The following is an 18,041-nucleotide window of genomic DNA, read 5'->3' on the forward strand; positions in this document are numbered from 1 at the left end:
GCATTTAGATGCATTATGCAGTTTCTTGTCAAACTATTCATTGGCTAGATTGGAAGGTTGATAACAAAATAGAGTTTTCCCATTGGTTGAAATACGTTACGAGAGGTTGGACACGCTTGTAAATGGTCAAAATCAAATACGAATTAGAATTTAGAACTACCTCAACAACAGATTAAAAATGATACAGTCTATGAAAGTGGCACCATAAAGTATAAAGTGTTATAATAAAATTTTAGATTATTTAATTTTTGACTCTTTGTTTTATTTGTATTAATTATGAACAATGTTCGATATTTTTTCTTTCAGAATAGAAAATAAAACCTTGCTGATAAAATAGATGGCGCTGTTTTCAATAATAACATTATTAATTCTAAATAGTTAAGTAAAAAGCTCATAGATGTCACTCGCATTGTTTTTCCGTATCACGTGACATTGTACATATATCCGATATCCTACATTAAATATTAATACATAACTAACTCTACATAACTATACTGATTGTATATTGATTATAGTATAAATTATAGATTATTTTTTTAGAAGCGTATACCAACTATCTCTACCGTTTTTTTATTAATTTTATTACGTCTAGTTACTAGTATAGTCTAGTATCCGTAAAGAACCTGATACACGGTCCATTTGGCTGTACGTCCCGCTAAGGTCATACACGATGCACGGCGCAAAACGACAGTGAATAGTTTTGACGTACGTCAACAATTATTATTACTTATTATGTTGCTGGATGTGCACGACCAATTTTTCGTCCAGCGAGCACCCCCACCACCGCGAACGTCGTGCAGATGGACAGTGGATAACGCGGACGTACGTCAGAGCGGTCCTGCATCGTGCGTGCTCGATCGTGTATAGCCTATACAGCAGAAAAAAAGCTTTTGATAATGCAGGTGGCATTTTCACACACGTCCTCTCGTAAACTTCGTTCGATTTAAATGCCATGCTTGATGCGCGCACGATAGTCAGTATGCATCAGTATGTAATCCAGCACCGCAGCCTTGAGCTGACGTACAGCGGGGATGGACCGTGTATAAGGCGCTTAAGATCTACTAGGTACATTGTTTAGTGCGAGGTTTAGTGATTTTGACTTTTTGGTCTTATAAGACAAAAGTCTAGGAACATTTGAGAAACAACAACCCTTTTTGAAGTGAAACTTCTTTATCGGGGTTGGACAAAAATTTAGTGTAACATTTTTGCGTTACGACGTACGCGTGACATTTTTTCGTTACGCCGTACGCGTGTCATTTTTGCGTTACGCCATACTCGTGACATTTTTAGGTCATAAAGAAGTTTCACTTCTTACGTGTGTACTCTAGTACACGCATACATTTTTTATTTATATTACTTAAAGATGCCTAAAGGCTATAGCGAAGAAAATAAAAATAAAATAATAATTTTCATGTTTGAAACTTGAAAGTGCGATCCGCGAGCACTCCATAGATTATAGACACCAACGTAATCCGTGCAGAGTAATAAGAAGATTGAATAACGTAAGGAATAATGTTACATTCATTACTCTAAGTTCATTACCGATTGCCGAAGATACAATATTTCTTCCGAGTATAAAAAAAAGTTAATGATGACCGTTGTGAATCTAGAAAAAAAAATTGAGTACCTACGTAACCTAATAATTTTACCCAGGTATAGCAGATGCATAAGCCACAAAAGCTCTAGCAATATCCGCGGTTTACTGTAAACAACTATTCTTTAGAATCTATCAAAGACACCTATGAATGGCTGTGTGAGGCTTAACTTTTAATAAGATTTATTGTAACCGATCTTGTTTTGACACTGACAATAGAAGGAAATCTTGGCGGCAAACGATGTCTTTTGTCATATGATACTGTGTGGTCTTGGTCCGTGTTGGCTAATATTGTAATTTTGTTTGCGATAACACACCTGGGATAGAAAAAAAGGCTGATTTTGACTTTAAATTTTACAAGGTATTGTGCTCGAATTATAAATTCCCTTTTATATTTGAAATTACAACATAGGTACCTACGTTCGAAAAGTAAAGGTAAATATTAAATTTATCTTTAGTCTGCATGACTATAAATTTCATTTTATTTTCGTGTAAGTATCAGACATTAATTTAACGATTGATTAATCAAAGCATTAAAAATTGTTTCAACTACTACTTAAGTAGGGAATCGAGGAAATGCCTATTTTAAATTCAAAAACATGTTATAGGATCTAAAAGTTGAGCAAATAAAAATAACGAATTGTAAATAAGTATATTATGTAGGTAGTACCTATAGGCAGATTTATGGGAACAACATGCTGTAAGCACTATATTTTCCACACTTCATAAATACGACGTAGTTGAAACATCCTTAAACAATTTTATCACAAAGCTTTTTGTGCTTTCCTAAAACCTATGATTTGTGAACTATTCCGTGTAAATATCACTATGACATCCTCGTACCTAATTCCATATAACTACGGGTTAATGTTACTTGAACAATAATGTACAAGTGTTTGTTTTATGGACCTTCCTACCTGTAAGTTACAAATGCATGAGAATGATAGGCGATAGCAGAGAAAACGTTTGAGTTATGCTAATGCACCCTGCGATACTCTGTAGTCATTCACGGTCCTAGTTTGAAACGTAGAAACACTTATCTTAACGACATATAAACATAAAGTTGTCCAGTATAGCACTAAAAAGCAATTGTTGTTAAATTTAACGGCGCATTAAATAAAATGAATCCATCGAGATTCATGATAATTAAAGTTTTTTCTAAATTAAAGTTGTAAACTGCATTTATTTTAATTGTAATTGTGATCTCATGGACATTTTTTACAACAGACCTTTTTAATTATAAAAATAACTGAGAGAGTCAAGAAAGATATTCCCAACATTCAAATGTGCCAACGGGCAATGAAATCATTTTCAATAACTGTTCGTAAAAATAATAATTGTAGTACTGGTGCTTGAATTAAGTGAACAAACATTTCCATAGCTCTACCCTATTATATTTGGTTTTCTAATACCGAATCCAAGTGTCTCAAATGTCATATGCATATATGTATTATTATATTTTATTGCAAAATCTTATTATAGAAATATAGTAACACAACTATAGATAGGCACAGAAAATCAATTACATTACCGATGTGTTAGGGATCTAAATACCATCTTACATATATTCCACGTTCTCAACTGGTCATTCCAGTAAATCTTAGTAAATAACATCGCAGATTCTAATTCTTGACGCAAACAAAATGTAACACAGGAACTCTTTTGTTTATTTTATAAATAACATTATAGTCGAGGCAACATTTGACGTCTATCAATGTTATCTTTGAAGAGAGGTATGATACGGACTTGAAACATTTGTCAATCGAACTTGAAACACATGTCAATTTTAAAATTCATCAGGCGAATCCCTGTCCCAGTAATATACTTTCTTTCATGGACATATAAAAAAAGACGGACGCCGTATTACGAACAAACAACGTGAAGCCACCATAGTAAGCTAGCGGGTCGTGTAAAGACAATAAACACGCACACACTCTCACCATAGTAAGCTAGTCGGCCGCCATTACGTCGTGAACTACCGACTGATTAACTGCGTCACTGTTTCACAAAAAATATTTAAAATGCCGTCTTGCGTGGTTAAATGGTGTCGCAACAGTACAATTTTAAATAACAAAACACAAGGGATTACATTCCACAGGGAAGCAAGTTATTTCTTTTATGTTTTAATGACAAAATTATTACGGCAAAATTTATAGAAAAAAATACAGCCGCCATTGTCATCAGGACAGCTGTTGCCATGGCAACATGGCACACACACATGGATGTTTCGCCGCCATTACTAGGCTTCACTCAATGTTTAGGCGATATACCGTCCGTCTTTTTTTATACGTCCATGCTTTCTTTCGTAAATTTAAGGAGCAAAATAAGACAAGTATAATACATAATTAAAAAAACACAACGCATTTATTAATTTATGATGATTTTTATTCAAAAGTAATCAATGCATTCGATTTGATATGTCAGATTTCAATTTTTAGAGTACCTAACGTCTCTGATATTTAAAAAGAAAAAAAGGTTTATTGACACAAAATTGTAGCGACGACAGTTCTTTAAATTAGAAATTGTTTATTATGTTTAGAATGGTTTCTCAGTAAAAACAAATCTTAAAATTACTTGTATCGGTCATTATTATTATAAATATGTAATCGTAAATGAAAAAAGTTAAGCAAATGTGCAGTTCTCACAAAACAAAATAGTATATTATTCTATGTCGTCGTTACTAGGTTACGTTGTTGAATTTTGTTGAACTGTCAAATGTTGCCTATTTAAATAGCTCTACTATAAGTACATATATAACTTTTTTGTGTGTAGGTACGTGAGAAAAAAGACCTTGTAGTAAAAATAAAGGCATAGCATCTCAACTCAATGTGATCAATAACTGGGATGTCCGATAACATCGTTGGTATAATATAATGAATGGACCCTAGTTATTGCTATGAATATAAAAGAGAACTATATCTTCGCCCCTGTCCAGTATACACGATATCATGACAACGCTTTACAACCCTGTCCGCATTAAATCATTAGCCATAGCCACAGATTGTACTTCCACCATTAACTGGGCTTTAGCGATTTAATTTTCAACGTCCCCCGGATATATTGCCGAACGTCGATGGCTCCTAATCACGGCCCACGGACAAGATAATCCCTTCGATTTATTGCCCATAACAGCGGTATATGTCGTCAATCGAATTGATATTGAGCCCGTACAGATTTATAAACAGTTCGGTGGTATTGGTGCTAATGAAATGATATTGGCCTGCCATAAATCTAGTGGTCAATGACAATGCTGCAAGGTTGGACACAATGATGGCTGTTTACAAAGAACCACTGGTTTAAATTGTAATGCGGTCATAACATCCCGACCACCCTAACTTGTGGTGCCCGGCGGTCTAAGGATTGTTATAGAAAGCGCCTAGTAATTTATGGGGCCATGTGTATTGGCACGTCGTTTTATTGGCCATTTATGGGAGCTGTTAACAAAAAATCATTGTTAATGAGTAATTTGATTTCAATGACGACTGATAAGATTGTAAAATACCTATAAATAAATATATTATTTAGAAATTAAACAGATTTTTTTGTGAACAATATCGCAATTCGTTTACTATTAACTAAATAAATAGCATTTTATATTTTTGAGTAAATTAAAGCACGGTTAAAAGCATTTAAGAATTCGAAATAGAATGATTTGCATAGGTTTACAAAGAAAAGAAGCTTCAAGCTCGTTTGATTTCTCTGATGATTTGTTATCGTCTCTCAGGACCAAGATTTCAATACGCTCCTTTATGAAAACGCGTTTTATCATTATAGTATAATTTGATGAAATATTAGGATTCATTCTCACGAGCTTCCTTCGCTCCATGACGTGACCAAAATTCTTGTGGACAAAGGTACGGTAGGGAGCGTAGGTAGCTCGCCCTACCGTCAATATCTTCGACAGCGGGACACCATTGTCACTGTGCCTATTGTACCCTGACGCAGCACTGCACTGACCAAAAAATCATTAATTTTATATCACAAAGCAAGAACCCACAAATCGAGGCACTGAAAAAAATTAAGAGCATTCAAAACCGGTCACTGACATAGGTCGGACGTACGGTCTGTGCTTATTTTGATTTGAGTTTTAATTACATGATTTGATATGAAGTTCGCCGACAAAGGCTGATTACGAATATGTATGATAACGAGTAATATTTTATAGTGAAATTACATGTTTCCGTTTCGTTTGATGCGACATGGAGTTTAACGATCAAATCAAATACATATTATGACATAGAATATAAAAATTTATATGTGGATAAGGCGTGTGCTTGTATTATTTGCAATGTAACTTGTATCATATCTGATAATTTAAACAATCAAATGTTATTAAGTAGGGCATTACCACACAACCAGCTTTTTACAGCTACGCGTTAAGTAACAAACGGAAATACTTTTAACGTTAATTTTTTCACATTCCTTCTTTAATGCAAAAGCTTCTGACCAGTTCCTGAAGAGCAGTTTTAGATCCATTGTGTATAATTTTTGTTTATCAATAGAAAATTTTGTCGATTGAACGACGGTTTAATTCAGCAAAGGTTGCTTCTGCAGAGGTTATACGTTTGACAAGTTCGTTTATAAGCTGTCAAGTTTCTAAAGAACAAATCGCGCATCGAATATTGTTAGAGATGTCCATGAGTGTTGTGATTAAAATTTATAGCTTCATATCTTTCGCAATTATTCGTGTGCTCTTAACTTTGAAAGGTTACCACTCGTATTGCAAGCAGTCTGTAACGGACATTGGCCACAACCTCTGTACAAACATATCTAACCTGTCAATCTTTCATCACTCATTTGTTCTACGCGTCCGAATCAATGTGCCATGTTATTTTTTATTCAAGCAAGCTATTATGCTTATCACTTATCTAAACTTGTTATTGCTTAAGGCGTACCTGTTCCTATGTTTGATACAGTACTTTACTGATTGTGAGATAACCGCGCATCGTGTGAGTCCTCTTTGTGGTTTAGGCAATGCAATGTAGGTTTTAGCGATAATCATAGCTGCATACCTAGATATCAAATTACATCGTTATGAACAAAAGGTGTCTAAATCTTTTATAATTGAATATTTGCAATTTCAATTTAATTCATGTTCACCGTCATGTATGCGCAGAATATAACAGTTGAAACTTGAAAGTTTTGCTCTACTATTTATTAAGAACTGAATATTGTTTATAATTTTGAATGGTGCAGTTTACAATAGTGTTAACTGTCAGTTGCAATATTCAAATAAGTGTAGGTACTTGTAGGTACTTTAACAAGTTACTAGTTGGTAATTTCGTAAGTGTGAAGTCACTGGTGTGTTAGGCACCTCTTGTGGTAAACAATGGTGCCTTCTTTTCCTTAAAATGTTCTCGTTATGTCGTATTTACATTGCCAGCCACGAACCTGAAATTATGAGCTGTTACACCACACCACGTTCCATAAAGGCTTCTTTGTTAAAAATAATTTCCGAACGCCGACACGTGTCTAGCGGTCACTCGAAAAGTTATAAAAATAGCACTTTTATTCTCTCTGGTTATAAAATGTATAATGCCGCTTTGTTGACGTCTTGGCTTAAAACCGAGCATAGACTAAACTCAACATCGATCCGGATTGTTGTTAAATAAATCACGTGGGGTTTTGTGATTAATGTCAACGAAAAAGCGTAAAGATTCATATGCAGTGCACCTAAGCGTGCGTGACAAAACCGACCGGATTAACCAGATCTATAAAATGTGGGAGAAAATAAAAACTTTCTGCTCACTGTTTATACATCTTGTGTACCTAATTATTTATTAAAATCCCCACATAAATTTAAATTTATCCGACTGAATGGAAAAACGGTTTAGGGTTCTTTCGAATTAAGAGTGATACTTATGATTTTGTATTAGGGATATTAAATGGAATTATTTATTAATGGTTAGATGCCAGTATAGAACGTTCATAAAAGTTTGTATAGAACAATAATTTGTTTTTACCCCAGGAAAAAATTAAAATTGATAACTTTTGCTATGAGTAGATAAGATTTTCTGTGTGCAGCTTATGGTCCACATTTGAGTATTGGCTATTTTAAATGAATAAAAAGCAAACTCGGTGATAGATCTTAACATATCAGTTTCTATATTAAATGAACTTAATAAATTGATAATGAGTTGCTTTGTGTGTTATTTAGGATGTTTTATTATATAGAAAATTATTGTGAATAACGCGATGCAACATACGGAACCACTATTTTATCGCATTGTCCCTTAAATACCAAAACAAACCATTGAGCTTTTCAAAACACGAAGCGTAACAAACGCGATTATGTCGCGTATTCGAGATCGCACACATGTTAGAAATTTGACAAAAAATGTTGAAAAAATCGTTTTTGAATTGGGCAAATTCGCTTTATCCGTAAACCGGAATCTGCGGCCCCTTCGAACCTAACTGAATAATGCTAATCATAATGGCATTACATTCATTCGAATTTCGTCAAGTATCTCGATGGCTCTCGGATTCTCATCTATTTTTTGTGATTCGGCTCAAAATGAATTTCTTGTAATAAGCTAATCTAAGTCGCGATTGTGTTAGGTAATGAGATTTGTAATTGATTCAGGGCTTTGGTGCAAAGTCATTGGAGTCAAAATTAGTATAACTTTTTAATCATATTTCTTGAAATGAGAGAAATAATTAGGTGTTCAATTTTGTATCTTTTGATGGATTTTATTATTTAGGTTAAACACGATTACAAAATAGATATTTATTTCTATAGTAGGCAATAATAATTAACTTTTTCTAACTTCTTCGTATTCAAAACTCTCTTTTCTAGGATTTTAGTAGAGCACATAATATTTTTAATAGGTACCTACTAAGGTACTACCTCCTAGGTAATGTATATATGATATCACAACATTATCTAATAAATAATTTGAATTATTTATTTGATATTTCGTGTCACTAACGATGCACATTTGGCGTCAATATTCCCGGATCACACAACAATACGATCTTAATGCTAACTTTACAAACCGCAACCATTAGTACAACTGATGGAAAATATTTTGACATTTGCTGTGGCCAAATACGCATCGGTCCTGCGGGATTTCGTGCATTATACTCAGACAGAAAGATCGATTCGATTTATGCGTTTTTTGCGGTAACACAATAGAGTCTATTTATCGATAGATAATAAACGTTCGGGAACAGTTGGCGGGAATCGATTTGACTTGTAACGTGGTTAGTTATGGGGATCAAAATCACATGTTGTTTCATTTCAACGCGAAGATCCGCTGTGACAAAGAGCCCTCATAATGAGACATCCGTTAGATTAATATTTATGACTTAGTCACTGTTGAATTGAAAACAAAAGTAGGTAGCGGGATCTCGGCATTCATTATGTCCTTAAGTACGACAAACATATTTGTTTTTATTGTGAGACGATTATGTTTATTGTTTTTGCTAAAGCTTATATTATATAATTTATGATTTTCAGAAGCGCGATGGCTCCTTGTAGTTAAATTGACGTATAAAAGAACATAAACACAAATATGTACTTATACTGGCGGTTTATAATTAATAAACAATACTGCTCTACAATAAGTTTCTTAGTCTTTTATTTTACTTAAAATAACAATAATAGCAACAAATTCCAAAGAATAAAGTATCTCTCGAATAATCATGAAAATCAGTTGGTATTTTTGTAAAATAATTAATAAATACATAATATTTTTTCACCTCTGCATAGACATTAGTAAACATAAGTACAAAGCACGTGTAGTAATGATTTAGGTGGTCATTAACAAACGAGTTGTTGTCATCATTGATTTACGATAACATCAAAAGCTCTATTTCTCGGGAAAAATAAACTCTACGTCATGTGAGTAACGGTTCAGGATGTGTAGGCCATAAAAAGTAGATTATACATTTTCAGAGGTGCCCCTTACCACCAGCCAAGATAAAGTGGCCGAGAATTCGTCTTGTTTTTACCGACAGCGCGAGGAAAATATGATTTTAAAGTCTATGTATGATTATTTTAAAGAAGGTAATTTTGGGAAAGATGCGATTTTACAGTGTATCATCATCATCATTCATCATCATTCCAGCCTTTCAGGACGTCCACTGCAGGACATAGGCCTCCCCCAAAGATTTCCAAAACGACCGATCACCAGCGGCCTGAATCCAGCGGCTCCCCGCCACTTTGATCAGGTCGTCTGTACAGTGTATGCATGATCAGAATCTATGAATAAGGTAGTAGAGAGCAAAACTGCAGAAGATTTACTAAATATGAGTATACTAGTATCTACTAGAAGTAGATTCTAATCTATGTGCATTTTTTCTATGATTTTCAGGTTATATGGGATAGATAGATAGGGATTATTTAGTTTCGATCAACCTGAAACAGAAAATCCGCAAAACAGTTTTAGGTGCTTACTGTTATTTTTATTACATATGTTTAGATAATTGCATTAGTATTTTGAATGTATACGTGATGTGATGTTTTGTAAAAGGCAGGGGTCATAGAATAATGGTCGACTTTAAGTTTTAAGAGTGCAAGAGATGTGTGCCATGATTTACCACTTCCTGGCTAAGAACAGTATCATCTGGAGCTCCAATGACATTGTTGTAGCTGTTTGAAGTTTTATAATAATATGTTGATAATATTCCACTCTTTTATAATTTTTTATTGTAACTAACTTGATGTTCATAATGAGCTCTATAATAGAGAAACTTGTAGAGAACAAACAATGATCTCATTGTGCTTTTAACTTTTTTACAACATCATATGTTTTCATATATCCATTATATGATTAATTAGTATTCATTATAACATAACAGTCCTACTGAATTCAATATTACATTACATATTATTAAAATTTTGAGAAAAGTGACATCGCTAAAAAGAAGAGCTAGAATATCAAACAAACACACTACGACTGCGGTTTAATAATCATAATACTCATGTTTTATAGTGACGAAACACTGAGTCTTTTAATAAAAATTAAATGCAAAACCTGCACACAAATTGAGCGAAATAATGGGGTATTTGTCGATATGTCGGTGCCTTTATACAATTGTCTCAAATCGCATCGATTGAACGAAATCAAAGGGTTTTACGTATGTAATTCCGGTGCATTTCTTATTTATAACTTTTTGCATTCCAATCGAGATGCATACCATCAGATAATTAAGTCTTTGTGGTACAATTTTGTACATTGCCGACACGAGAGTACTAAAAATGGCTTTTTATGTTTACCGAAAGCTTTTGTACAATCTCAATGAGCGAACATGAACCATTGTATGTTTTCAATATTAAAATGTGCGTACTTGGATGTTAATAAGTGTCTCGTGTCATTTGAATAACGGATAAATTATTACCATAAATAATTAATGTAACAACAATTATTATGTGTTCTAAAGATCTCTACGCTAACAAATTTTCTGAATGATTCATTCAGTAAATAGTAATATATGTCAAAATAATTTTAAAAGAAAAGGTTTAAGATTGAATGATAAATTCTTGCACTGATGATGTCACTAAGTGATTTAACAAGTCCAACTGATAAGCGTTTATCTGCAAATGCGTCATATTCACAGGTAGAACAAGGGTTGTAGACAAAAGGAAACAGCAGGAAATACGGCTCCTCACCTTCTTTAATGATAAATATTGCGTGGATAAAGATAAGAGAAGTATGGTGTTAATCTATATCGCTGTAGTTAACGTGTGGGAATGCTGATAAAAATATAAAAAAAACTAATCAGCACCATTTAAGCTTTTTTTGTTTACATTTCTATAACTTATCAATGCTATTTAAAGCAACATCCTAATTAATACCTAAATAATAATACCATAAAATAGATAATTAATATCATAAAAGATATGATGCGGAGTATTAGTCTATAAGTTTTTTTATGATTACAGAAAACAAACAAAGCAAGCAGCGCCATGTTTATAAAAGCTCGCGAAGCGCGCTCCTGTTCATGCCAATCTCGCGGCACCGCGGTGAGCAACTTGTTGCTGTTGTGAACTTTTGTAGGGACAGAGAGCTCAATATCGTGCCTCTCTGTCAGGGGAGGAGCGTAGTGCGGGGAGCACGCCGGCAGCCGGTCGGTCAACTTGCCGAACGCACTCCGTCAGTCAGTCGGCCCGCACGCTTCAGAGAGCGTGGTTGTGTAGCGCTATTTAACGTGAACTCTAGCCGTTATGTGGCGTATTTCGAAACAAGTTTGACGTGAACTTTTATAAGTTTTAAGTGCAGCTGGATATTATAGAAATGTGCCCATATGAAGAAGTGACTTTATAAACAGTGATAGTTTTAGTGAGGAAATAAAAATGTTGTCGATGGGATTATTTACATTGTGGTATGCGGCATGGTGTTGGATGTGTTCCGGGGCCAGTGCGGCATCTTTGACGAGTCGAGTGGCAGAGGCACCTCAGGAGTGCGAGTGGCAGCGTGTGTCGGGCGGCGCGGGCGAGCCCACACGGGTGCAGCTAGCGTGCTCTCTGCGCACCGCCGCAGGCGCCACCGACCTGTTGGCTGGACTGAGCACTTCTCAAGCTCAGCGCATAACGGCGCTTGATCTTCACTGCACTGATGTTCTTCTATTCGAAAGCTCTCTCGATGTGGGGAGACGAAAAGAGGAAGGAACGGAGCTTTTATCTCGATTCCATAACTTAAAAGAGATGAAAATTGAGTCGTGCAAAATAAGATACGTGCCCTCTGCAGTGTTATCACCTTTGAGTGGACTACGCAGTTTAACGATTCGTACACATAATACGGATTGGTCAGCGATGTCAATGGAGTTTCATCGAGATTCTTTCAGAGGACTTACCGATTTGCGGTACTTAGATTTGGGCGATAACAATATTTGGATCCTTCCTCCCGAAATCTTCTGTCCTCTTTACAATTTGAAGGAGTTGAACATAACTCAAAATAGACTTCAGGATATATCAAACTTAGGATTTTCTGACTGGGGAAATGGCCCAACCGCACCTGGAAAATCTTGTAACACAGTACTAGAAACACTGGATATGTCGCAAAATGAAATAAGTGGTTTACCTGATAACGGTTTATCTAGTTTACGCGCTCTACAGAAGCTACTTTTACAAAACAATAGAATTTCAACTGTCGCAGACCGTGCCTTTGTGGGATTAAGCGATTTGCAAATTCTTAATCTGTCAACGAACGCTTTAACTGGGTTACCTCCTGAAATGTTTCAGTCGTCGAGAGATATAAAACAAATATACTTGAATAACAACTCTCTTAGTGTGCTTGCGCCCGGACTATTAGAAGGATTAGATCAGTTACAAATACTGGACATGTCTTTCAATGAATTGACAAGTGAGTGGGTAAATAGAGACACGTTTTCCGGCTTGGTTCGATTGATTGTTTTAAATTTATCACACAACAGAATAACAAAAATCGACGCATTACTATTTCAAGATTTGAATAACTTGCAGTTTTTAAGTTTAGAATTTAATAATATCGCTCGTATAGCTGACGGAGCGTTTGCTAATTTGAAGAATCTCCATTCTCTCTCATTAGCGCATAATAATATTATTGAGGTTGATACTAGCCATTTTTCAAACTTGTACGTGTTGAACCAATTGTTTTTGGATGGTAATAGAATAACAAAAGTTGATATTCGTTCGTTCGAGAATATAACTAAGTTACATGACTTGGGGTTGAGTGGTAACCAGTTGTCAGAAGTCCCGGAAGCTATAAAAACACTGAGATTTTTAACCTCATTGGATTTGGGCATGAACAGAATAACAAAAGTATCAACTACACATTTTGAGGGCTTGGATGATTTATACGGGTTGCGGCTTGTTGGCAACAAGATCGAAAAAATATCAAAGGACACCTTTGCCGCTTTACCATCTTTACAAATACTAAATTTAGCTTCAAACAACATTGATCAAATCGATGACGGCGCTTTCGCATCTAACCTACAATTAAAGGCTATTGGACTGGATGGTAATAAGCTAGTGGATTTGAAGGGCATATTCACTAACACGCAACCACTCGTTTGGTTAAACGTATCGAATAATGAATTGTTATGGTTTGACTATAGCCATATACCAACAAACCTTGAGTGGTTAGACATGCATGAGAATAAAATCGAAAGACTTGAAGATACATACGGCGTTAAAGAAACATGTAATGTTAAAATGTTAGATGTCAGTTTCAACAAGATAAGAAACATCGATGAGTTTTCGTTCCCAAGTAGTATAGAAACTATCGTTATAAACAACAATCACATTGAAAAAATAAATCCGGGAACTTTTCTTCAAAAGTATAACCTCAATAAAGTTATGCTTTATTCTAATAAGATTAAAACTTTAGACGTTGGGGCTTTTGCGATATCATCAGTTTCCGAAGATAAAGATTTGCCCGAATTTTATATCAGTGAGAATCCATTTGAATGCGATTGTACAATGGAATGGTTACAAAGAATTAACCAATTAAGTGATCTCAGACAACGCCCTAGAGTAATGGATTTAGAAAGTGTAAGATGCTCTTTAACTCATTCTCGAAGCGAATATGATATGCTCTTACTTGAAGTAAAATCATCGGAATTCTTATGCGAGTACGAATCTCACTGTTTTACTCTATGCCATTGTTGTGACTTCGATGCCTGTGATTGTAAGATGACTTGTCCAGATAAATGTACGTGTTATCACGATCTCACCTGGAACTCCAACGTCGTCGATTGTTCGAGTGCCGGCTACGATCACGTGCCAGAACAAATACCAATGGACGCGACCGAAATTTACTTGGACGGAAATGATCTCAATGAATTAGGAAATCACGTATTTATTGGTAAAAAACGCCTTCAAGTACTTTATCTTAACAATAGCAACATTAACACCATAGAAAATAAAACGTTTAATGGAATAGAATCATTGAGAGTTCTTCATTTGGAGCACAACAACTTAGAAGTACTACGAAACACGCAGTTTACCCGGCTTCAAAATCTCAATGAACTTTACTTGAGTAGCAACAAAATCAAAGTTATAGAGAATGATACGTTTAATTATTTGCCGTCACTGGAGTTCTTAGACCTTGACAACAACGGTTATGTTGATTACATGCCATGGAGAGTAATTACGGATAACAATCCACGCACGCGTGTCTCTGTAGATGGTAACAATTGGGTGTGTGATTGTAAAGATGTAGCGCAGTTGAATCAGTGGCTTATAAAAAAGTCAAAAGATACCGAAAACATGATGTGCTACTTTGCTCACGGGCAACCCATGAACAAAACTATAGCTAATGTTACTAAAGAATGCAAGACTGAAGTTACCACCGAAGAAACGGGAACGGAAACCCTAAAAAGGCTATTCATTGAATCAAATGACGGCGTAGAAAATTATATACCCTATATTGCAGCTGTTTTAATAATAACTATCATACTTATACTAATGTGCGCGTTGCTGTTCATGTTTAGAGAAGATTTTAAATTATGGATGCATTCGAAATACGGAGTTCGAGTATTTAGTTCAACTCCAAAGGACATGAACGACAACAAGAATAAACGTTTCGATGCTTTCTTTGTGTATAATCAACGTGACGAAGACTTCGTGACTCGTGCAGTGAGTTCCGAGCTTGAGAATTCGGGACACACATTGTGTTTACAGCATAGGGACTTGCAGTTAATCGAGAGACGATCTGGCGATAGTCTAGTTAGTGCTTCGGAAAGTTCCAAAAGACTAGTGATAGTTTTATCGATAAACTTTTTACAACATGAGTGGTACGCGCCTGAATCAAAAGCGGCCGTACAAAGTGCAATTAACTCAGTGAACGTTAGGCATAGACGACAAAAAATTATTTTCCTAGTGACGACAGACTTAAGTGCCATAAACATAGACCCAGACTTGAAAGTGTTGCTTAAAACGTGTACAGTGATAGTGTGGGGTGAGAAAAATTGTTGGGAAAAACTAAATTTTCGATTACCCGATGTAGACGTAACGTTACCCAATCGGACGCTTCATAACGCGAGTAGTACGAAATGTGGTAATAGGGAGGGGTTCGGGAGACACGGGAACTTGAGGTACACGGCGCCTCCCACTTCTCACGATCCTTGGTATAAGTATGGGATGGCGCCTCCCATACTGATGATGTCGAGCCCGATGCACTCCACCAGTGCTAGCGCCGAGGTGTCGGCCCGCAGCACGGAGGACGAGACGTGCTCGGTAGCGAGCAGCGAGGGTCGGCCGGACGACCGCTTGCCTCATCACCATAGTTACGTATCCATAGATAACCATCAGTGCGAAGAGCGACCCTTAAGGCCGGCTCAACAGATTCCTATGTCGAACACGAGGCCTAACAATGTAAGAAAGACTTATTTTGTATAATACCTAATTTTGTGATTATGTAGATATTGTTTTAGTAATTAATATAAGTGTTATAACGAATCTAATTTCTATATAACTTGAATATTTAACTTGGTGCTGTAAAGTATAGAAACGTAACAGCATTTATCGAATTTGTAATATAAACTCTACTTCATTAGTACTTTAAGTACCTAAACGTTTCTAGTTATGTTATTACAATGTATTGCATTTATAAATAATCGTACCTGTGTTATCATGACTGTCGATGTTAATTCTTTGCCTTTATTTGTAGTAAAGTTAAAAATATTAGAACATTCCTCATTTTTACATAGCTTATTATTATTATAAGGTTCCTGATAGTGTAAAATTTTCAGAAAATAATGACTAACTTGTGATAATTTAGGTACTTACGTTAAGATACAGTGAGAATGAGCCGTGTGTAAAATATATAATGTACATAGATAACGATTTATGATTAATCTTTCGAAGAACTGAATTGTACCCTAGTCAATTGTAAATAAACATCGTTTTTAATAATAAGTATATAATTTGTGATGTAATTTTTAGCTAGATTGTATAAAACAACGTATTTATTACGCTTCCAAATGCAGAGTATAAATAAATTAATATTTTGTCTAATATATTGATTTTTATTTCTATCTTTTTTATAACTATTAGCATCAGTTTACAAACACAACATAAATATAATTTATTTTCAATATTGCAATCACTATAGTTCAAAAATAATTTCTTGGTATTCGATTAACACCTGTATTAGTTTATTAGATGAGATAAAAGGGCAAAGAAACGAAAGTTCCATCGTCATAATCAATTTACTAAATCGCTTTATTCACCCGTCCATATTCGGATGTATAAATATTTATTTTATCTAAATTGATCGAGTTGGATAAGATCACAGTGAGGTCTAAGGTTTTAATTTTAAAGAGCCGAGCGGCCGCGACAGTGCGCGCGGGCCGATTGCCCGCTGCGAAAGAATAAAATAATAAATCATCGTTCGACCTATGAATAAACAACTTTAATTGACTTTATACATAAATGTCTTTTCATATTTGAGAGGTGAAAGAGAATTCAATTTAAATAACGATCATTTTTACAGATTGTATTGATTATAAACTTTAACATTATATTATTTTTTCATTATTCGATTATAACAAATTTCACGAATTAAGTAACATGACCCGTAAAATGTTATTCAATTCATAAGCAAAATCAACCTTATTTTTAATATATTGTCATCAAACTTGAATATGAACGATGATAATGTTACACAATATAAATGCAATTTTATATTTTTAACTACCTGAGTATTTTTACAAACATTTATACATATTATAAAGATACGTTTTCTTTTATAAAGTTACATGTTTCAAACATTGCATTGAATTAATACTTGCTGATTTAAGAATAAAATGGTAATTTGTAGAGTCAGTACAAGATTTATCTCAGGTTCTTTAAATAAAATAAGAAAAATAACGTCCATACACGACGAAAGCGAATATCTTAATTATTGACTGTAACATGATCCTGATAGCTATCGATATCATGTGTTGTTTTCATTTAAAGTTAAATCGTGTCTATCGATTCCACCCATGTCTTGAAGCGAGAGTCATCTATTTGCGACGACCAACCCATACACTCATCACCTTTTTTCTTGCAATACGATACCCCAATCGTTTTAGACGCCATCTAAAACCAGTTTCAAATGGATGTGGGACATCGAGAACTTAGCTGGAAAAATATTCAATGGAGAGGTGACAATTGATTATGTGTCCGGTGGAAACAAAAAGCGGAATGCCTCGATTAGTTACGCGACGACTACGCGTAGGACGCCAAACAATAGATCGCTCCTTACTTTATGATTCTATAAACGTTTATGTCCCTATAAACGCTCTTTTAGCTTTTAGTCAAAGTAAAGATCCGATGCTATCGACCCCTGACAGGTTTATTTAGTGTATTAAATGTTGCGTATTAAAAATAAATTGGCAAACTCGTTACGCGAATTGATTTGGCGTGACTGAAGCAGCAGCAGGTTAATCGTTATTTCAAAAGAATTTTAGCATCCCATTCTGAATGTATGTTGCTCAATCTAGTTGAAAGTATCCATTATTTTAAACTGGTATATTA

General features: G+C 34.9%; 1 pseudogene; it reads left to right on the forward strand.

The window, feature by feature from the left end:
• Window positions 1–11,675: 11,675 nt before the first annotated feature.
• Window positions 11,676–16,535, forward strand: LOC149903007 (toll-like receptor Tollo pseudogene; annotated as a pseudogene).
• The last annotated feature ends 1,506 nt before the right edge of the window (window positions 16,536–18,041 follow it).

This window comes from Colias eurytheme, chromosome 14 (assembly GCF_061535395.1).
Source record: "Colias eurytheme isolate Ceu_HAF_F1 chromosome 14, ilColEury1 Martin Lab GWU primary, whole genome shotgun sequence".
In the NCBI taxonomy this organism is placed as follows: domain Eukaryota; kingdom Metazoa; phylum Arthropoda; class Insecta; order Lepidoptera; family Pieridae; genus Colias; species Colias eurytheme.